This window comes from Ursus arctos, unplaced genomic scaffold, assembly GCF_023065955.2.
Source record: "Ursus arctos isolate Adak ecotype North America unplaced genomic scaffold, UrsArc2.0 scaffold_14, whole genome shotgun sequence".
In the NCBI taxonomy this organism is placed as follows: Eukaryota; Metazoa; Chordata; class Mammalia; order Carnivora; family Ursidae; genus Ursus; species Ursus arctos.
This window is the reverse complement of record NW_026622808.1, coordinates 48,233,453-48,256,703: the sequence shown is the minus strand read 5'-3', so window position 1 is coordinate 48,256,703 and position 23,251 is coordinate 48,233,453. Positions and strand designations below refer to the sequence as shown.

At 40.8% G+C, this 23,251-nt stretch overlaps 1 protein-coding gene across 1 annotated transcript in view; it reads left to right on the top strand.

Annotated features, from left to right (window-relative positions):
* Window positions 1–23,251, top strand: part of SUCLG2 (succinate-CoA ligase GDP-forming subunit beta) — a 256,096-nt gene that overhangs the window by 164,192 nt on the left and 68,653 nt on the right. The gene's annotated exons all lie outside the window — the stretch shown is intronic.

The following is a 23,251-nucleotide window of genomic DNA, read 5'->3' as shown; positions in this document are numbered from 1 at the left end:
AGACTAAGACAACCAGCATTTCTGAAGCCAGTCATGTGCTCCTGCCCCGTGCTTCTCCTTCCCTGCTCTCTCTCCAAAGGTAACACGGCTACCCCAACTTCTGATGTCATCCATTTGTTTTGTCTTAATACAAATTTCAGCTTCATAGGATCATACAGCGTACACTCTTTTGTGTTTGCCATTTTCTGCTTAACTTTTATTTGTAAGATTCATCCACATTTTATGTAGCCGTGGTTCACTCATTCTTACTGCTGTATGGTATTCTGTCGTGTGACTCTGCCAGAACACTTCATCTTTTCTGTTGGTAGACATTTGTGTTACTCAGTTTTGGTGATTATGTTGCTATGAACATGTTCTCATACAAGTCCTTTGGAGCACATTTCCATGGGATGTATTCTTGGAACTAGGATTTCTGGGTCATAACATACGCACATACTCAGCTTGAATGGATGCTGCCAAGCAGCTTTGCACATTTGCCTATTTACACTCTGGTAACCGTGTATGGGCGTTCCAGTTTCTCCACATCCTTCCCAGCACTCGGTACACTGAAGCCTTTCTAGTTTCAGTCATTCTGATCGATGTATGGGGGTATCCAATGTGGTCAAGTGCCTTTCTCTCATGACCAGTGAGGTTGAACACCTTTTCATATATTTATTAGCTATTAGGATATACTCTAAGCTTCTGTTACCTTGTCTGTAAAGCAGACATGAAAGTAATACCCAGAAGCATTGCTTTGAATGTCAACAGAGATCATATATGTGTAAGTACTTAGCAGACATTTCTGAAGCGCAATGAAAACTTTAATGTGTGTTGTTGTTTTTTTTGAATGTTCAATCTCATCATTTCTAAGGCTTGGATTTATAATTTTTGAAACAGAAGGGAAGAAGCGGTCATGGACGGGATGGGAGGTGTCTGACACAGGTTCATTGACGTCAGTGTTAACTGCATGTGTTGTTTTGAAGTTGATGAAATGTGTAAGCAATTCAGTAGCTTCTGATGAGATCCTCTGTTCAGACAACCAAGAAAACTCAACTTAATCAAGGGAGGATTAAATTCATGTGTGCACGAGCCACAGAATATCATTTGGTATAAATTTGAGAAGAGTCCAGCTATTTTGGCTCTGTGGTGTGTGCTTCAAAAGTCTTTAGATTTTGAGGCTGGAGAAGTAAAACTGCGTGCCATATTTTCAGTATCAAATGCCTTTCAGCATGCAAATGCCTTCAGTTTTAATAAATATGTTTGGGGATTAATATGTGCTAAATACCTCATACACATATTGTTGATAATCATACACTTAGAATATATTTAAATACAAAACACAGGATCTTCTTTTTCACTTATTTACATGTTCATGTCAGAGGCTTGCAGCAAAACGCATTTTATTACAGACCACATGTATTTGCTGGAATACCATATCGCAAGGGAATATTTATTTCGAGGGGGTAATAGAACTCTTGTAGGGATTGATTTTCAAATATAATGCCCAATCCTTTAAACAACGTGAGCATTATTTGTGAAATAACTCTCCCATCCCTGTTCTTATAGTCCTCTTTGAAAATAAATTTTACTTTCATATGAGTTGGAAGGAGTAAAAATCCAGACAGCTGTTCTGTATGTTGATAGGCTACCTGATAGTCTAGTCTGAGAAGAATACAAACGATTTTGTGCTTATGAATTGGTAACCTGTCATCTGGTTTCACCCCTGTGTAGGGTAACACTGTGTGAACTAGAGAACAGAAAGCCAGCTGCCCCATACTTATTGCTCTTTCTTTCCTCAAAGTACTTTTCCTCTTGTCTTGCATTTCTTTCTCTGATGTCCAGTTGATCCAAATTTCCAAATATGTCCGGCTGTCCTTGTCCAGCATATGCTCATTCCATGTTACCTGCCAGTACTTCCCAGTTAGAACTGGGTCCTGGGAAGGCAGTTGGTTCTGTATCTTACACAAGATCAGTGTCTGATAGCTACCACATTTTTCATGTATCCCTAATGGAACACTCTAAATCTATTTTCATGCTCCTTGCTAACATACTCTCAGAAATAAATCAAAAATAAGATCTTTACTCTTTGCTCTGCTTCTCAGAATTCAGATTTGAATGTCTTTTTTTGTTGTTGTTGTTTCCTGATAAGTAATTTGAAGAATTTTAACGGACTTGGGGATATTTTAGTAATTTTTATCATTAGTCCCAACATGCTCAGTAATTGATTATGAATCCTATATGGAGAAGCCTTTGTAGACTGTTAAAGAGAAATGAACCAGTGATAAAAGTATAATGTCATATAGATTCGAAGTAATATATAATGATTAGAAAAGTTAGGGTTTTTTTTTCTCTTAATGCTATGCATGGAGAAAAGACATGGTTCAACTCAACAATAAGAAAATAGTGCATTTTCTAACAATGTGACCAAATAACGGCCAGGATTAATGTCAGGTATCTCTGAATCTTAAGAATTATCTTATAATGGTAGAGTGATCGGGCATCTGAAAGTTTTACTATTATTATTTTTGAGGTATTGTTTTTGAATCCAAATAATGTCTGGTAGGGGAATCACTGGATGTGGGGAGCAAACTTTGGAAAGTAATGCAGGAGAACAAGGTGAAGAGCCTTTGAGTGGAGAGGCGTTCTGGTTCCTCTTCCTCTACAGGGGTGAGCTGTAGTCTGGTGGGATGAGCCCCACTGCATTGCAGAGATAGAAGACACTGAATTCTCTTTCATCCTCCCTCTACACTGCCCTCCACCCACTGCCAGGGAATTAGGAACTAGGGATGATTGTGTTGTTCCTAAATGAACACCACGTCCGTGTGGCTTGCTGAAGAAATCGGCTTGACTCCTCATGGCTTGCAAAACAAATAGCATTTTGTCTTTTTTTAGGGTCTTTATTAAACAGCATCCCCTTTTTCCTAATTATTAAATTAGGGTAACATAAAATATAGAAAAGTGCCAAAGTAAGTCAAGTTGCATTTACATATACTATTTTAAATGACTGTGCAATATTTTAACAAAACTAGTGTCAATATGATTGACACTATTATTTAGTCTCCTTTTTCCCACTTTTTACATACCTTTTTCCCTGTCCTTGTACGCTCCCCTCCAACATCTTCAGGAGCAGAATAGTATTCAGTTGTCCGAATATATAAATTTACTTAACCAGTCCTCTGTTATTTGGTTTTCAGGGTGTTTCTAGCTTAAAATAATGCTGCCGTGAACCTTTCTGTACTCTTTACATTCAGTTCCAATTATTCATATAAGATGAATTCCTAGAAGTATGAGGGTGAATATGTATGCAGATTTTAAGGTTTTCACACTTCCTGCCAACTTATCACCACACCAGGTAGAGGTAGAAGGAACGTAGAAGGCTCTCATCAATGAGACGAGTGCCTATTTTGCTGTTTAAAATGGCCCCGTGTGTAGTGACACGGTGCTGTCTGGTTTTCCCAAGTCATGTGTCTTGTGATGCACCTCATGGAGAAAATATAGGTGAGATCAGCTTTGTGCAAGTGTGAGTTAGAGTGCTAGTGGCCATAAATTCAATAGCAATGAATTAACAATATATATTAACTAAGGTGTCCTGAAGCAGAAACACGCAGAAAACAAGGTTGTGTATCGCTCTTTTGAGAAAGATGTGACCAGTGGCTTGCAGGAAACTAACCCTGCATTTCCTTGGGAGCAATGGTTTGTTATTTGCTGATTCAGTGCTCACTGTACGGTTATAGACCATGACTACTGTGGAGGAGGAGAATTGCCTGAATATTTTGGATAATCATGGATAGCTCTTCAGAGATTATATGAAAGAGCTACTCCATTTGATCTTTCTAAGAAAGGACAGTCAGGAACCCCTAGCCTGAATGTAAAGGGGAAAAAATCTTTCTCTTCATAATTTCCTTTTATATGCTTCCTAAAGGGAAGGATTTTGATTCTTGAGAACCTTCAAAATGTGTTAGTAATGGCTTTTTAGACATATTGCCTTTATATTTAAAGATTAAATGAGTAAACCTTGAGAACATTTTAACTTAATTTTTCCAGTTTTCAGATAAGAATGATTTCCTTACACCTTTAAGTCCCTTCACTTTGTACTTTTTGAAAGTTTTCTTTACTTTAAAAAAAAGATTATTTTTTCCACTTTTAGAAACTTACATTTCCTACTAAAAGTATGAGATTTAAAAGAAATTGTCCCTAACTTTATTACCATAACACAACCCCTATTATAATTTTGTTAAATTTCCTTCCAAAAATTATCTATACTTATCTTCTTTGTAAGGTTATTACTAGAATGCCCTTCCTTTTGATGGCCTTTTGAAAAAAACCTGGTGTTACATGATACACATCTTCCAGGGTTGTTAGCTGGTCTCCCTGACCATCAGTTATACTAACGTGTTAATAATGGGCAGCGTTTTAAAGGTATCTTGTTATTTAGAAAGTTATTTAAAGAAACTCAGCATTTAAAATCTCTTTCAGAAAATGTGTGAACTTTGTAGGTCTGGTTTGCTGAAGCAGAGTACAATATCGTTAAGAAATAAAGGTAATAGTAACAAGTATGAAAAACTTCATGGTACAAAACAGATTTTTATAACAATGAAAAAAAAGAAAATCACCACACTCCAGGGCCAAGCTAGACTCCCCCCCGCCCTTTAGTGACTTAAGCATTTACTACCTCAGTGGGCTGCTGATCTGACTTTAATTATCTCAGGACTAATGAGTCATTTTTCAATATTTGATACAGTCATTCTGAATTGCCCAGATTCTGAAATACGTAAGAATTCCAAATGTGGCCTGATGTCCCTTCCTGCCAGCTCAGTTCAAGGTCTTCCTGATCTCCTCCTGATATATGCAGTTCAGTGAGGTGACACTGAGTCCAGGACGAGACTTGCCAGAAGTAGAAGAATACATTCACCTTTATTTTTCCTTGTTCTTTCTTGCCAACATTCTTCCTAAGAATCCATTGATTTCTCTATATGTCTTCCGTCTTTGTAAAGAGGGAGACGCTCCAGGTAAACTTGTAAAGTAGGTGTCTTGTTAATCTCTAGCCCATATCAGATGCCACCTCGGTGATAATTTGGCCCCATCTCCCTCTTCTTTTCTGAAATGGGATATTTGCAATTTATAGTCCTCACCACTTAATCTTTTGTTCACACATTTCTCTTCTTAAACCCTGTAAAATTGCCTAGAAATATTATTTCTTCCTTCCCTTCCCACTTCTTGCTGCTTTTTCATTAAACTTTTCATTTACTGCGTGTTCCTTAAAAATAGCTTATAGTTTTTCCTTGAGTTTTTGTTTTCCAATCCCTGGTTTTGTTTTCTTCAACTATTATTATATACTTCATTTTTTCTATCCACTCTAATGGTTCAAGGAACATAGTGAGCTCTCCAAAAATGTCTTTTCAGAGCAAATTCATATTGGCATTCTCTTTATTTCCATGTAAATCATATAGCTAAATGTTCTCAGCCAGGAAGGTAAGCATAATAAGTTAATGAGTTGTCCTTGTGAAACAATTTCCCAAGCTATATGCCAGTACCATGTGTCTGGCAAGACTCTAATGGCATGGGGCAGCCGGGTAGGGACCATTGTCTGGAGCTGGACTTGTCCCCCAGCGTCAGGGAAGCAATGGAGGGAAGGTCCTCTTTGCAGATGCTGGAGTGAGGTCCTGCCCAGCAGCCAGACACACAACAGCAGGTAATAGCTCTACAGGGAGAATTGTGAGTGGGCAGGGGTCTTACCTGAAAGCAGCAGGTGAGTAGAAGATAACGAGAGTATAAACACAGGGAGGCAATTCTTTTTTTTTTTTTAAGATTATTTATTTATTTATTTGACAGAGATAGAGACAGCCAGTGAGAGAGGGAACACAAGCAGGCAGAGTTGGAGAGGAAGAAGCAGGCTCATAGCGGAGGAGCCTGACGTGGGGCTCGATCCCATAACGCTGGGATCACGCCCTGAGCCGAAGGCAGACGCTTAACCGCTGTGCCACCCAGGCGCCCCACAGGGAGGCAATTCTTAACAAGTATGTAGGGAATTCTGTTAACAGATAGCCAGCACCAGTCTCCAGGCTGTAGTGCAGAGGCCAAGTTGTACTCACACAAAGCATCCCATAAGCAGAAGCTTGGTTCTAGGGAGGCTGGAGTACCAGGCGGGAAACTAAGGCAGGAACTTGCCATAGGTACACGTCAGTATGTCCACCAGGAGGTTGACAAGGCTCATTCCACAGCAAGAAGTGACTTTATGAAGGGGGTGGTTCCCCCAGCTTGTTGGGGTCAACTCCTCAAAGACACCTTTATGAGGTCAGGACTAACTGTCCAGACCACAAAATGACTAAGCTGGCCAGAAACCCATTCAGTGACTTCGGCCAGATGATAATCTATTGTGTTATGTATGCCAGGCCTTCTAGACGCTGAGCTGTAGAGCAGTGAGTGAAACAGAGTGGTGTTCTTTTGGAGCTGCCCTTTTCAGAGGGAGAAGATAGTTTAATCCATGAGTAAATAAATACATAATATCAAAGACATAACTGATGCACTCGGTGGTGATCTTACGAAGTTAAAAAATAAAATTGAAAGGGGGACCTCAGGATACCAGAAATTTGTTATTTTGGTTAGGTTTGTCCAGGAAGACCTCTCAGAAATGTTTGCCTTGGAGGAAGACGCATCATGACTGTTAGACGTGGAGTTTGGGTTTGAAGGCGATGACATGAATGCCCCCAGTGAGGGGAATCTGTCCACCATCTGCACCCCCTGGACCTGCCCTTCTTTCCTTTGTTTACTCACTGTTTCTTTACCAAGGTGTTCTAAGCCATGTATTAAAGAATTAAAAAAAAAAAAAGAGGTTTTGTCCACTTGAATAGTTTATGCTGCAACTTTAATTTGGGTGGCAACTGTCTTGCAGTTAGAGGTCCTTTGTGAGTATCGATGGATATTTTATCTCCATATCCAGGACCCTCTCCTGGGGATGCTCTGTTTCCACCTTTGAGGTCTTATGAAATGGAGCACTTTGAACACACATATTAGCATTCCCAAGGGGCAGCTGGCACAAATCCAAGTTAATTATTTTTCTTCTAGCTTATCTGTGAGTCCTTTCATTAATTGTTATCTGTAAGCATTCTGGACACATCCCTTTTTCTCAATTAGAACTCCAGGAGAATATTTTTGAGCAAACATTTAGGTGTCTGCTCTAATACTCAGAGGCCTTAGGATCATAAATAGTGAACAGAAAATCCATTTGGAGATTTAACCCTTGACCTCCTAGATTTCACTTGCTTGTTCATCCCAAATAGTACATTTCTCTGAGTTAGAGATACGAGTGATGTAGAATCTTCAGTGTGTCATTGTAACCCAAGAATGTGGACATTTGGGTAGCAGGTATGAGGGGAAATGCCTAAATTTAGACATTTCTAATATTTTTCCGTGTTTCATGACCTGTGATTAGTGATTACATTTTATGAGTGGATCTTCCTGTCCATTAAACTGAACTACCAAATACTTAATCTAGACACGGATTCTGCTGACCAAACAGGTGTTTGATAATCAAATGAGAAGAATGAAAGCAGCAAAAGTAAAAAATACAAAAGTAATGTGAAAAGAGAACCTTTACAAAAAGAATAAATTCTGTGATTCTGTTTTTCTATGCAAATACAACCTTAAAAGCACTACTTGTAAATCGCATCAATGTATTGAGCAATGCAGAATGTCTTAGGTAAGACAACAGGGCAGAAATTAGAGCCTCACCATCATCTTAGTTTCCTCCCCCTTGTGGACACAGCTGGATATTCCTGCAGTCAATGAGCAGGCCTTTGTTCCTTGATCACCTACTATGTGTCAGCTCATGAGCTGATTGAGAGAATGGGAAACCACCCAACATTTGATGTCATTGGTTCCAAAGAGGCTATCCTTGTCAAGTTCTCCTGATTGTCATCATCCCTTTAAAGCAGAGGAATATTTGTGTCTGATTGACACATATAGTCCTTTCTAAGCTCAAAGAAGACCCAGTGTAAAGCACCTCTTAATATTGACGTCAACATCCTAGTCTTTGGGTTCACAGAGAAGAGTCTGTGCAACCTTACTCCTCAAAATGTGGGCCAAGGACTATCAATGTTGACAGCAACGTGAAGACTGTTAGAAATGCAGGATTTCAGCCCTACCTCAGATCCATAGGGTCAGAATTTGTGTTTTCACAGGATCCCCAGGTGATTCCATGTGCATTAGATTTTGAGAAGCGCTGGTCTATAGCGGGGGGTGGGCATACTGGATTTTACAGCCAAATCCTGCCTCAAGCCTGTTTTTATAAATAAAGTTTTATAGGAACACAGCTCTGCTCATTCATTTCCTTAATTAGCTGAATAGTTGTGACAGAGACCTGGTCCGCTGTGGTCTACAGTAGGAATGCTCAGAGTGTGGTATTGGACCAGTGCCAGTCTGTGGAGAAACCCCAGTCCGTGGGCTGTTTTAGATCTGTAATAAGTACAGAAACAGAATCAGCATCTAGAAACTTGTATTACAAATTGCCATTGCCATGACATATAAGTGGAAGATCAATTTTCTAGCAATTCAGATGATTGTATTTTACAAAAACATCAGTCAGTGACTGTTAGGGCATTTAAGGAAAAAAATTGTCCTTCACCACAGATTATGTGAGAAGCACTGCTTTGTGAGTTTAGATGGGTGATACGTGTGTAAAAAATGGTATCCTAGGAGAATTTGATTGTACATGGTACATCCGAGGCTAAAGTGGACTTTATTATGGGCTGTGATAACCACATTGTCATACTGCTCTTTGCTCATCTTGCTTTCCCGTGACTCTCTTATTTCTTTGGTGATACTTCTTCTTGGGACCCCCTATGATCCCGGTGATGCCTTCTTTTACTTTCTGTATCCCCACTTGGACCCTCTCTTCCCCGCTCCTGCCCACAGAGAACCCTTACACCTGGCCCAGGGGTTATACCAGCAACCCAGAAGTTGCTCTGCTGCGTCCCTGGCATAGAGGTTGCTTTCAGGGGTGGTGTGCTGGCAGAGCCCCTCAGTCCATTCACTGGCCTGCCTGCTGTTCTCCTCCTGACACTTACGACAAAGGCCACCTGCCTGTGTGATCATGAACTAAAACCAAGTGGCCCAAGAGGCTGTAGGTATTCCTTCCCAACTGCTGACAGCCAGACTAAGATCCAGGAGCAAAGCTGTGTGATAGAGACTCCCCAAGTCATAGAGCCTCGTTCCTGGAGTCCAGCTTTCTCTAACTCAGTGCTCCTCAAAGTGCTTGGACAAGCAGGAGTGGCATCACCTGGAACCTTTTTAGAAAGGCAAATCTTCATCTGCCTGAAACTACTGAATTAAAAACTCTGGGGTGGGGCCCAGCAAGCCCTCCAGGTGATTCTCATGTCTGGGAATGTCTGCTGGAGCTCCGTAGCTTCTTCAGCTCCCATCCCAGTGAAGAGCCATTTCATTTTTTGTTACCCTTTAAGTTAGAATTTATTTTCTGTCGCTGACAACCCAGTAAGTCCTGTGTTATATGCCATGTGTATTATTGTCACAGAACTGAGAATTGGCCCCAGCTTACCTTTGTTGCGCCACATAGTCGCCTGGGGCACAACTCTGTTAACTCTGATTTTAATTTCTTTCTCCGTACACTTGCCATCCCCATGTGTTTTAAGATTTTTTTCCCCGCCTTATTTCTGTGTCAAAATCTCTCCCTGAAACTCAGAGGGCCTTTCACAGTTCTAAAGTGATTTTTCTACCCAAATGAGAATTAAGGATAATCTTCTAGTTAATAGGTAACATTCATCAACTGGGTTTGTAAATGCTTTTTTCTGAAGATCAGTTCCCTCACGGAGAACTTTTATTTCCCTTCCCTCTAAAGGAAGAGAACAAAAACATGTTGTATAATTTTCAAGTGACTTTCTATAAACTTTATGAAATTACCTCTTCTTGAGCTCAGTCACTGAAGTAGATCTAATTCATTTTTGTCCCGATTAAGTTACCATCAGCTGCTTCTTTTCACAAGAGATTTCCTTCCTATTATGGTTCTCTGTGCATTTAATCTCTCTTGGTACTTTTCTTCCCCTCTCTTGATTTGTAAGTGTTTTGCTGTGATTCAATCTCCTGTCTATTCTTGTTACAAAGTACAACCTTCATTTGTTATCTGGGTTCCTCGTGCTATTTGGGGAAAAGGGAGGTGGCCAGATCTTTCAGTATTTGACAAATGTCATGATAATAGAGTGTTTCAAGGTGGAGATGTTGAATCAACTTTTCTGTTTGGTCAAGAAAATTGATTCATAATGATATGTGACATAAGGTCTTCACTGAATTTCTCTTTGGTATACATAAGGAATGAAAAATCACTTCTTTTAAAAAATAAAATCTGATGTTTCTTTATCTTGGTAGCTCTTTGTACAAGCTCTCTTTACAGATTACTCTGTGGTCAGAGAATCAGCATATATCCTTCTCCAACTATTAGATCATCTTTATGTCTACCACCGCTGAAAAATTGAGGTTTGCATGCTTTTCTTTCATATTTGCAGCGTCAAACTGAGACCTCATTGCTGTCTCTTCCACTTTGGGGGTTGTATCATTTTATTCTTGAGTGTTCGCGGCTTCCTTGCAGGGTGGGTCAGACAAGACGCAGGATGCGAGCTTGTTTTCATCCCTACTTGTAGGTTTTGAATGTCTCTTTCTTGCTGCAGCCACTGCACAGTGGTCTCACATCCCAAATATGGGCGAGCCTCTGAAAAGATAATTCAGAAGACAAAAAATGTTTATAATCAAAATTAACTTCAGCAATCCTTTTAGTATCTTTTTTTTTAAAAAAGATTTTATTTATTTATTTGACAGAGATAGAGACAGCCAGCGAGAGAGGGAACACAAGCAGGGGGAGTGGGAGAGGAAGAAGCAGGCTCATAGCGGAGGAGCCTGACGTGGGGCTCGATCCCGTAACGCCGGGATCACGCCCTGAGCCGGAGGCAGAGGCTTAACCGCTGTGCCACCCAGGCGCCCCCCTTTTAGTATCTTTAAGCACCAAAGTCCCAAGAGTGTGGCGAGATGCTGGTCCTTCTCCATGGCATGCTGTTATTGAAGTCTGACTGACATAGACCAATGGATCAGAATAGAGAACCCAGAAATGGACCCTCGGCTCTTTGGGCAACTAATCTTTGACAAAGCGGGAAAAAACATCCAGTGGAAAAAAGACAGTCTCTTCAGTAAATGGTGCTGGGAAAATTGGACAGCTACATGCAAAAGAATGAAACTTGACCACTCTCTCACACCATACACAAAGATAAACTCCAAATGGATGAAAGACCTCGATGTGAGACAGGAATCCATCAAAATCCTAGAGGAGAGCATAGGCTGCAACCTCTTTGACATCGGCCACAGCAACTTTTTTCATGACACATCTCCAAAGGCAAGAGAAACAAAAGAAAAAATGAACTTGTGGGACTTCATCAAGATAAAAATCTTCTGCCTAGCCAAGGAAACAGTCAAAAAAACAAAGAGGCAGCCCACGGAATGGGAGAAGATATTTGCAAATGACACTACAGATAAAAGACTGGTATCCAAGATCTACAAAGAACTTCTCAAACTCAATACTCAAGAAACAAATAAATCATAAAATGGGCAGAAGATATGAACAGACACTTTTCCAATGAAGACATACAAATGGCTAACAGACACATGAAAAAATGTTCAAAATCATTAGCCATCGGGGAAATTCAAACCAAAACCACACTGAGATACCACCTTACGCCAGTTAGAATGGCAAAAATTGACAAGGCAGGAAACAACAATTGTTGGAGAGGATGTGGAGAAAGGGGATCCCTCTTACACTGTTGGTGGGAATGCAAGTTGGTATAGTCACTTTGGAAAACAGTGTGGAGGTCCCTTAAAAAGTTAAAAATTGAGCTACCCTACGATCCAGCCATTGCACTACTGGGTATTTACCCCAAAGATACAGACGTAGTGAAGAGAAGGGCCATATGCACACCAATGTTCATAGCATCATCATCCACAATAGCTAAATCGTGGAAGGAACCGAGATGCCCTTCAACAGATGACTGGATTAAGAAGACGTGGTCCATATATACAATGGAATATTACTCAGCTATCAAAAAGAACGATTTCTCAACATTTGCTGCAACATGGACGGCACTGGAGGAGATAATGTTAAGCTAAATAAGTCAAGCAGGGAAAGACAATTATCATATGGTTTCACTCATTTATGGAACATAAGAAGTAGGAAGATCAGTAGGAGAAGACAGTTGGGGGTAAACAGAAGGGGGAATGAACCATGAGAAACTATAGACTCTGGGAAACAAACTGAGGGCTTCAGAGGGAGGGGGGTGGGGGAATGGGATGGGCTAGTGATGGGTGTTGAGGAGGGCAAGTATTGCATGGTGCACTGGGTGTTGTACACAAGTAATGAATTGTGGAACTTTACGTCAAAAACTAGGGATGTACTGTATGGTGACTAACATAATATAATAAAAAAATATAAAATTGAAAAAAAAAAAGAAAAAAACAAAAAACAAACAAACAAAAAGAAGTCTGTCTGGCCCATGACACTGTAAGCTCCTATAAGGAGGATGGCCTCTAGTGTGTTCACTATATCCCCACTCCTCACAGAGTGGCATAAATACAGTACACAGTGAATAATTAATTTTGTTGAATTAAAAAAAGCTGTACCAAAGTTAAAGAATAAAGTAAATATTAGTAACAGCAGCTAACACTTATATAGGGATTAACTGTATGCCAGGAACTGGTTTAAGGGCTTTACGAATGTGAACTCATTTATCCCTCAGTACAAACCTAAAATAGATACTAAATCACGTCCATTTTACAGATGAGGAAACTGACGCACAGAGTAAGTTGCCGCAGGCCACATTTTAGTGGTAGAGCAAGGATTCATACCCAGACAACCCGACTCTAGTCCCTCTTCCTAGCACCTAGATTATCCAGTGCCCCATGCGCAGAGGGTGCTTACTCCCTCTCATCTCCCTCAGGAACTCGTGTTCTTTGAATGGACCAGCACTGGGGTCACCCACTAGATTTTACTCATGAATTTTGGCTCTTTCTTCCTCATTTGCTTGTTCTGTCCCTGTGCCCCTTTAGCTGGCTTTACATAAATTAAATGTGTGTATGATGTGACTTCAGTGTGTAAGAGGAGACTAAATAAAACTCTAGTGAAGGTATCAAGGAAGCAGTGCAAATCAGTGGCTTAGACATGGTTGCAGAGTATTTTTGTTGTGCATTTTGGATGTTTTTTTTTTTTTAATTTAAATATGCAACTTTCCAACCAGAATGGTCATTATACGGTGGTTGAGGGAGAAAGAGATACAAAGAATGCCTGCTCAAATTCTGTGATTCTGAGAGATTTTGTTGTATCATGCCCCAGGAAGTTACCCTTCCAGACCGCATTTCTAGGTTTATAATTGTATGGACCTTCCAGAGAAAGACAAAGTTATCGGGGACACATGGAGGAAATGCACGTGCAAAGTATGTCCTGGGTGGTGTGAGAACTTGAATGCTTCATGCTTAGCAAGTCACTTAATGGAAGGGGACTACAAGGCCTGTCCTTTCATTGAGGACACATCATAGGACAGGTTGCAGAGACTGCAAGTTCCAGGACCTCCTCCAAATTGTTTAGTTCCTGCTGCTCCCTGGAGGCCTTCCTCTTGGACGACTCTTTGGGGCTGTACTTTCTGAATTTTGTATCCACCTTTAATCAGTTTCCAAACCACACAGCTTTTGTTACATGGAGGGAAAACTGAAAGTTTCTCTTGCCATTGTTACCATGAGAAAGAAGTCAGTTTTTTTTACAAGTGAAAGAACATGTTCTTTGTAGGGGTCTTCATGTCTTGATTAAGTCAGCTAGGGTGTATTTCATGTTTCTTTCTATTTTGCTAATATGAAGTAGTCTTAACTAAATGCCCATGCCATGTCCAGGGTTGCCGGGCATGACCTGGGAGCTCTGAGTAATGTGCTTGGTGACATTTTGTTAATTATATTTACGTGTTTAGCACTAATGCAAGAGGCATCACTAGTAAGTCTTCAGTACTTGGGTTTGTTGTTGTTGTTGTTTTTATTATTCATTCATCGGTAGCATATTTTCTCCCTTTCCTCCTCTCACCTTTTCAGACCGGGAAAGGAAATTGGCCCTTGCAGCTAGATGTCACGAGTGAGCAGTTCTGAGGCTGGGGAAGGTGGAGGCAGGTTATGTGTAGGTTGTGGGGACCACTCTGTCAGTAGCTAGAAAGAGATGAAGTCCCAATCCACACCCTTGCATCCCTTCCCCTTCCTAGGCCTGGAGTGGAGCTTTACTGAGGGAGAAATGTCTGTGGTGGAGAAGGACCCGATATAAGCCTGTAAGAATTGTCAGCGACCTGGATGCTTGTATGGGGCATTTAAAAAAAAAAAAAAAAGTAAAATAAAAGGAAAGCTATATTAAGTCAGCGAAGTATGTGTTTAAATCTGATTTTAAGTGAAGCTTCTTTAAAAAACAGTTTTAAAACTTCATATGCAACAGTTTCTTAGAATTGGGTGAGACCTTCTAAATATGAAAGAAAGCTATATCATAAGACGAGTTAAGTCTGAGCAAATGTAGCAAGATTTGGCATGTTCTTCTGAAAGGGGGCCAAACCCTTTATAGTCACCAAGTAAATCAAGTCTTGTCTTCTCTCTGTCAACTGCTTGATATATCCATGGAAATCCATAGAGTGAGACCAGCAAGAACACAGCAAATGAGCTTCCTTCACGGGTGTTATTTTGAGGCATTTGAACACAGCAGTATTCCTCTCTTCGATGTGCACAGCATATAAATTTTAGAAAATTTGAGTATATTAGTACTTTCTCCCAGTTTGTCATAATTTCTACTGGGCAGTGTATTCTTAAAACATAATGGACACAGGAAGAGGACACTGACTTTCTACCTTTCCCTATCACTAAGGACACGACCGGTAGTCCCCTTAGAGAAGAGCAGAGCAGGCTTTGTAAGTCCAGAGGCGCTTGTCAGTGTGAACTCTTGTTCTGTTTACTTTAAGGAAATGGTTTTAATTAAACAATATTCACAGCTTTATTGCTGTGCTTGGCAAGCCTTGAGGAATTCAGGGTTGGTAGTGCTGATATTCAGAATTATCTGAAGAAAACAGCCTATGTCCTTCCCAACAAAATGTCTTTTCCTTATATTCTATCTATCTATCTATCTATCTATCTATCTATCTATCTATCTATCTATCTATCTTTACAGTAGGCTCCATGTCCAGCGTGGAGCCAGTGCAGGGCTCGAACTCATGACCCTGAGGTCAAGACCTGAGCTGAGATCAAGAGTCAGACATTTAACTGACTGAGCCACCCAGGCACCCCCCTCCAAACAAAATGTCTTTTAAAATGAAGTTGGGTCAAAACAAAACTCACCCCAAAATAAAGTGTACAGTGTCTATTCTTACATGCTCTGCACTTTGTGGTCAGGAAGCTTAATGATTACCTGGGAAGTTGGTGCAGAAAGCCTTTTTTTTTTTTTTTAAGTGTCTAAAACATACTCTTTAATGCTCATTCCTCTCGGAATTATAAATTAATTCCTATATTACTGATTTTTTAAATTTGAGAATTAAGTGTGAGATCTATTTCATTTCCTAAATAATTGAGTTTCATAATTTAATACATGGTTGTTATGGAGGGTTTGGAACATAGAAAAAAAGCACATGGAATAAAGTGAAGTCACCTATAATTTTTTAGCTCAGAGATAACTATTATTAAAATTTGCACTATGTGCTTCCATTGTTTTTTTTTTTTCTTTCTCTGTAAGCACACATACATTATAAATTAAAAATTGGGGGGCGCCTGGGTGGCACAGCGGTTAAGCGTCTGCCTTTGGCTCAGGGCGTGATCCCGGCGTTACGGGATCGAGCCCCACATCAGGCTCCTCCGCTATGAGCCTGCTTCTTCCTCTCCCACTCCCCCTGCTTGTGTTCCCTCTCTCGCTGGCTGTCTCTATCTCTGTCGAATAAATAAATAAAATCTTTAAAAAAAAAATTGGAATCATACTATTTTTTTCCATTTAGCAATATCCTGAAATAATTTTACCACATCATTAAATATTTTTCTGCAACAAGATTTTTAGTGGCCATGTTGTGTTCCATTCTGTGAATACACCCTTGTATTTTTAGTCATTTTCTTATTGTTAAGACATTTAGCTGGCTTCCTTTTTGTTGTTGTTGTTGCCACCATAGTGGGATCATTTTTTATATTTTTGTGGTATACATTTATAAGTGGAATTGGAACTTGGGTGGCTTTTTCCCCCTTGGAGACACGGAACTATATTAGTTTTTTAACCTTACACCTATGCGTGGAAGCATATTATTTTTTGCTGTCCTTCCCTAAAATGGTCTCTGGTGACCATTTAGTTAATTGAGCTTGGTTGGCTTCCATCATTCCCTGAACAAAGCATTTTGCTAAATGATCCCAAATGTTAAATAAAACCAATTAACAGATAGATGCTCAGACATTAACAGATGTCTTCAGAGGGTCTGTATATAATTAAACTAAATAAATCTTACTGTAATAATGACAGTTGGCTAAAAACAAATTATTATCATCAAGGATGTTTCATTATAAGACAACCCAGTAAGCAGAGTCTGTGATAAAGTATAAAAGTCACATAACAATCTAGTATATTTTGTAATAAATATGTGGTTATTCGATTTTGGATCTGGTACTAAATACATGACACTTTGTGGTTGTTACAAATTTTACATGCAGCGATTAAGGAAACATCTTTTTTAAAAAAATTCTTTTTTAAATATATGTCAATAGTAAAGTATGAATATGTGAATTTTCTAGACTTTGCTTTTTCCATATATTGAAGAGATAAATATTACTGTGTTAAAATTGCCACAGGTTAGAGGCCAAGAAAACTTATTTTGCTATGTTCTTGTTGGGGTCACTTTATGGATTTTCATGCACAAAGGTGGTTGAAATAAAACTAGACTCGAGTTTTTCAGTGATAGTATCAGTCTATACTATGACATTAAGTTATTTTCACTCATTTTATATGTCTTAAGCCAAGAGCATCAGCCATTCTAAACACATAGAAGATTTTTAAAATATTTTTTGGGTAGTAATTAGGATGATTGTGTGTGTGTGCGCGCGCGCGTGCGTGTGAATGTGTTTTCTAAATCACATTGTGGCCTCTGCGGGAACCAGGTTCTGTGCACCTACTTTTCCCTCACAAGTGCATTGCCATCAGGAGGAAGAAATCCGTGGATCTGATTTGTTTCATTAAAACCATTTTGTTGGCCAGTGTACTGGTGGGTAGAGTCTGTTTAAAAGATCTGGAGTCCAGATGTGTTGTGGTCCCTTTCAGAGGTCATCCCTGAGGGTGACACAGACCAAGGCTCTCCCCTAAAGCTGGCCACATTAGTTTCCTTCTTCTCCTCTACCTCCTCCTCCTCCTTTCTCCTCCGCTCCATCTTCTGTATCCTACTCCAGAGAAGGGAGGACCAGTATATGCCAGACCAGTCGGAGCCATTTATGGAGAAAATACTGTATGTTCTCTGTCTTTCGGTCTGGCTACTTTTCCTCTAACTCCAGCAGAGTGAGGTTTTCTGGTTTCAGCGGAATGGTACCTTAAGGAACTTGGATTGAGAGGGGGCGGTGTTGAAGCCTGGGAGAAGGAGGAGCAATTATGATGTTCCAATGTCTTGAACTTAACGTGGCTAAAAAAGCCTTCAACCCTGTAATTCAGCCTGCGTAAGACCTCATTAATAGAGGCATATTGGCTTGCCTTGTTTTGATGGCTCATCATTTCCCTCACTGGCCTTGTGTGACCCCCTCAGCATCCAAGGTGAGGAACTTCAGACTTCCCTGGGTGCTCTGGCCAACTGTCATTTTAATATCATTGTAATAGCACACTGGTACTATGATTCTGTTTTTGTTTTTTTTTTAAGATGTTATTTTATTTATTTGAAAGAGAGTGAGACAGAGAGCTCGCGCTCATGAGCCGGGGCGGGGCGGGGGGGAAGGTGTAGAGGTAGAAGGAGAAGTAGGCTCCCCACTGAGCAAGGAGCCCAATGTGGGTCATGATCCCAGGACCCTAAGATCATGACCTGAGCTGAAGGCAGACGCTTAACCGACTGAGCCACCCAGGGGCCCCTTGGTACTATGATTCTTAATCATCACTTCTTGAACAATTCTTTGACTTAGAAAATACACAAAAGCAAGCAAACAAAGCAGAGGTAGACCTGTCATGTCCCAGCACCGTAAGCAACATGTCCATTCTCCCAGTTTTTCTTGTCACGGTATTTTAGGTTCCTGTAGTTCCTGGCCTCAGGTAGTGAAGTGCTGGTCTCCCTTCTGGTGCACCTGTCACCCGTCAGCAGCCTCCTCACGGCAGAGGACTGGAGTCTCCCAGAGGCGCAGCAGTGGTGCTGGAAAGCAGCTCTCCTGTCTTGTGTGTTCAGTGTGTAGGGTGAGGACGGCACGTAGAGCAATGATGGTGTGTAGGGCAGTGGTGGCAGCACGTATCTGTCCATCTAAACGGTGGTCATTGAAAACATGGGCATTTTTGAGAAAAGCATTTAAATAAGAAAATGCAATTACAGACTGGGCAGAAGCAGAAAGCTGGAACAGAAACCAAAGTACAGGACGCTCATTTTGTGCTCATTTTTGGCTAACTTGGGCCTGAAGAAACCACATGAAATGTGAAAAATTCATTTAAGTTTCTTATTCAAACCTAGCCATTCCTTCTCTTTTATTTTCTTTATTAAATTTAGCCACATTTCGCTCCCTGAATTAGGTCAGATTTATGTGTAGATTATACGCTTAAACTCATTTTGTGAATTGTAAAGTTTGAAGTGAGAAAGCAAATTCCCTAAATTTCCTGGACACTGTATTCATTTTTAAAAATTTATCATTTTATTTTATTTTATTTAGCCAAGAACCTTACAGCAACATGACACGTAAGGTAAAGGCTGATTTTCCCTTAGGACATCCTGCTCTTGAATCTCGAAGGCCTCATGTCCAGTCATTCTCCCTGTTGACTTCCCCTGAGACCCTGCAGTGCCAACTACAGTGACCACAAATCTTCATCACTCCTTTTCCTTGGCTCCTACTGCTCCCAGGACACAGTGGCCACCAGCTACCGTGGCTTACAAGGCTTCACGTGAGCCAGTACCTGCCAGCTCTCCAGCCCTCCTCGTGCCTTTTTTTTTTTTTTTAATCCATTTGAATCATTTGGTCACTGATATTCTCTCCCTTCCTGGAAAGTATGAGCACATCCCCATCCTCTTCTTCCTGCCCCAAATTCTTTCCCTCTCATGTTTTTCTTTCTTGTCCTCATTCTTCAGGACTCACCCTGATTGCTGTCATGCAGAGAGCTTTCCACAAACCCCTCAGAAGGTGAGGGTGGTATGTTCATTGTTAGGACTTCTCAACTTATACTCGCCTTCTAGTTTAATTACGTACTCATATAGGTAATTTTGTATTCAGTTCTGTTTCCATTACCCATTGCTTCCCAGCAAACCACCCTCAAGCCTATATAAATAGTGTTAAAAATAGCAGTTCCTTCTTCTCTCTCGTGGTTCTGTGGGTTCCCTAGATTCGGCTTCATGGTTCTTGCATGGAGTCTGCCATGCGGCTACAGCCATTGGTCGCCGGACATACAAGGTAGCTTCCTTCCATGTCTGGCGCCTTATTCCTCCTGGGCCTGTCTCTGTCTCTTTCTCCCGATATCTCTTCTCATCTCTCCACACAGCTTGGCCTTTCTACAGCATGGTGGTTTCAGAATGATCCTGTATAGCAACTGGCTTCCAGAAGTCTGGGAATGGAAGCTGCTAGGTCAAGACCAGCCCTGGGTCACTTCCCCCATAGTCGGTTAGAGCTATCAGAGGCCCTACCCAGATTCCGGGGGCAAGGGGGGTGGGGGGAGAAATAGACCCCATCTTTTAACATGGGAGTGGCAGAATCACAGTGCAGTTTGAGAGAAAGAGATTAAGACAGAGAGTCTCCCACAGTGGTGGGAGATACTGTGTGACCATCTTTGAAAACTGCCTAACCTCCCCTGCTAGACCGTGACCTTCATGAAGCCAGGGTCCACATTTTCCACTGTATCAGCACATGGTAGGTGCTGAAAAAAATATCTTTATGCAAATAAATGAATAACTCCATGGGAAAGTCTTGGAAAAAGATCAGGCCAGGAAACAAATATAAGTGAGCTTGATCTCTTGGTTTTTCTTAGGTTAAACTCCCCTTTCCTACCTGCTCTACCCTGTATCTTCTAGAATTTGTTACCATACAACTCGCTTTTCTCTCACACATTTGCCCCTCGTATAGCACTCAGCAGAGCAACTGTCATGTAGTTATTTCCCTCCCATCTGTTTTCTGCAATAAAGTTTCTCAGGAGCATGTATTATATTCTTCAGGGTATTTAGCCCAATATTAAACAATGGAGTGTAGTACTTAACCCCGGGGCCGCCTACTAGTCAACCTCAAATGGAATTCCAGCTCTCTCCCTCTTAGCTGTGTGACCATGGCAAGTGACTTAACCCTCGAAGACTCATTTATTTTTTTTTCCTGCCTGCAAAATGGGCGTATTAATAGAAACAGTTCCACATGGTTGCTATGAGTATCAGATGGCCTGATAAGACACCAGGCTTTTAGCACATGTTGTCAGTTATTCTTCACTTCCAAACACTCTTGGCTTTTATGCTGTGCTGATAAAGTCGTCACTCAATAGATAGTTGTTGAGTGAATAAACATTTTACAGTTTTCAAATGCTCTGTTTCAAAGACATTCTACCCTATACTTGTTTGAAGTAAAATTACATTTTAGGTTCCCAAAGACATAATCCTTTTACTAAAACTCTATTTGAAGAATCTGTCATCCTGGGCTTTTCCATTTCCTCTTTTTTTTTTTCGTGTTTATAGGAAGGCAGTGGAACTGTTTTTTTCTTCACTTCACCTGTCAGAGTGGTTCTCTCTAGAGCTTAACCAGGTATGATACGTGCCTTGACCAAACCCTTTGCACTTGGTAAGAAAAGTACCAGAGAAACTGGAAAACTTCATATTCCTCAGTTTTTGAGATTAGAAAAATGCATCAGAGCTCTTATTTTGATTGGCAAAGTTTAAGAGATTCTGGCTAATGTAGTCATCCTTATTTTTTAGAGGGTAATTATACATTGAAGCATATTTACATCATCTACCTCAGGAAGTAAGAGAAAAACAAAGTTGTGGAGAACATTTTGAAATTCTACAGATGGCCTTGCAGGCCAGAGGTCATTAATTAAGAAGGAAGGTCTTTGTCTCTGAATTCATTTTATTGTGGAAGTTCCTTTTCTCAGTTCTTAAAAACACATTAAGTATTCCTCCTTTTCAGAATTCTGACTTGTATCTAAAGTTATAATGGACTTGACTTAATATACTCTTCCCCCGGGGAAAAGATACTTACGGATTTATGTTGGAAAGGAAACTTCCTGCTTCCTCCCCTTCATAAGCAGTAAAGCACGTTATATCCTTTCATCTCGGGTGTTCCTCCAGATCGTATTTCATACCTTACCGTCCATAAGTTTCCTGACTGTAATCAATCCATTCTCTCGTTATCATACTTGCTTGCATGGTGCTTGAGCTGTTGCCATCACCGTGCACCAAAACTTCAGCGTTTCTTCCTGGAGATCATAGCGTTTGATCTAAAAGGAGAAAACGAACGAGACATGGGTTTTACCACATAGAAATCGATAGCGACAAACTTCAGGACCATTTCATCTTGCCAGATGCCATCTTGATAGTGCTGCCGCTTTCCCACGTTAGTGATGGCAGAACGTCAGATTAAGCTTTCCTCACAGGAGAGTGGTATAAATTGAGAAGTTTATTTTTACTGCCTAAAAGCTGCAAAGCCAGTTAGATACATGGGGGGCATTCAGCCACGATCAGATCAGTGTTCTGGAAATTCCTTCAGCTTAGTAAGTTAATGTCCATTTGTAAGTCTGTAAGTCCATTAGTAAGTTAATGTCCATTTGTTAAGTCTGTATTTTGTGTAAAAGCTAGATGTAAGAAACTGACAAGGATTTGAGTTCATTTGTTAAAACAAAGTACTTCCGCAAAGCTGTAATCTAAGGATTGTGTTATTAAGGCTACTGGTTGCTGAGAAATAAACTGGTAATTGATAAGGCTGAGCCCTGCTTCTTACTCTGATTATCATTAGCTGTCTAATAGTAGGTCATTGTTTCTCCAACTTGAGCATACCACCCGAGGGCTTGGTAAGTACATATTGCTGCGTGTCCTGCTAGGTCATTTTCTTTAGCCGTCAGTACTAAGAAGACAATAAAACAGGATGAGGTGATAGTGAGTAGGTTGGTCAGGGTCTTAGACACCACCAAGGCAGGATTAATGTGCAAGGCTTTTCTCCGGGGATGGGCCTTTGAGAGGGAATGGCAAAGGACTGGGAGAGGCTGGAGAGCCATCTGACTGGATCCAGGTCTGACCTGCATGAGGAAGAGAGGGAAGGATGATTGGGTGGGGACATGTCCTGTGCTGATGTGCAGAATAAGGAAGGTTTGCGAGGCTTTCAGATAGTCCTGGAACCGCAGTCGGTGACAAAGTCTCCCGGGAATGGACCCGCCTTAGTGTCCCTCTACTCCTAGTCACGGCTGGGAGCAGACCAAGAGCAGTGTGACCTTGGCACGGTGCAGCCAGTCGGGCTCCCTGTATTTGTAGGTCTCACCAGCAAGGAAGCAGTTACTTTAGATGGAGTGACCTTGGAGGGCCTCTCGGAGGAGATGACATTTAAGCTGAAACCCAAATGATTTGAAGGAGTTAACCTGTGGCCATCTGAGGCTAAGTGGAAAGAGGAGGGAAAGCAAGTGCAAAAGATAAAGGCAGGAAACGAATGTTGAAGGAGCAGAGTTCTCAGAGGAGATCTGGGCGAGAGGTAAAAGGTAGGCTGGGGCTGGCAAAGGAAGGACTTGTAGGCCAAATTAGGAAGTTTGAATTTCATTCTGATGAAATGAGAAGCCACTGAATGACTTTAAGCACCAAGATGATGAAATTGGAGATAAAGCTGGGAGTATGCATTGTGGACAAGGGAAGAAAAAAAACAGAGACCAGTTAGGACTCTAGTTAGTTTACTCCAGGCAACACAAAACTGTCTGCTTTTGAATTACCTCCTTTTTCTGCAAGCCTTGGGGATCTTGAAAATATGTTGGGTAGTCTACTTATATTTAGGGAATTAATTACAGGTGCCCTGCTTTCTTCCCTCCCCCCGCCTCCCACCCCATAATGTATTTCAGGCAGTCGTTTTG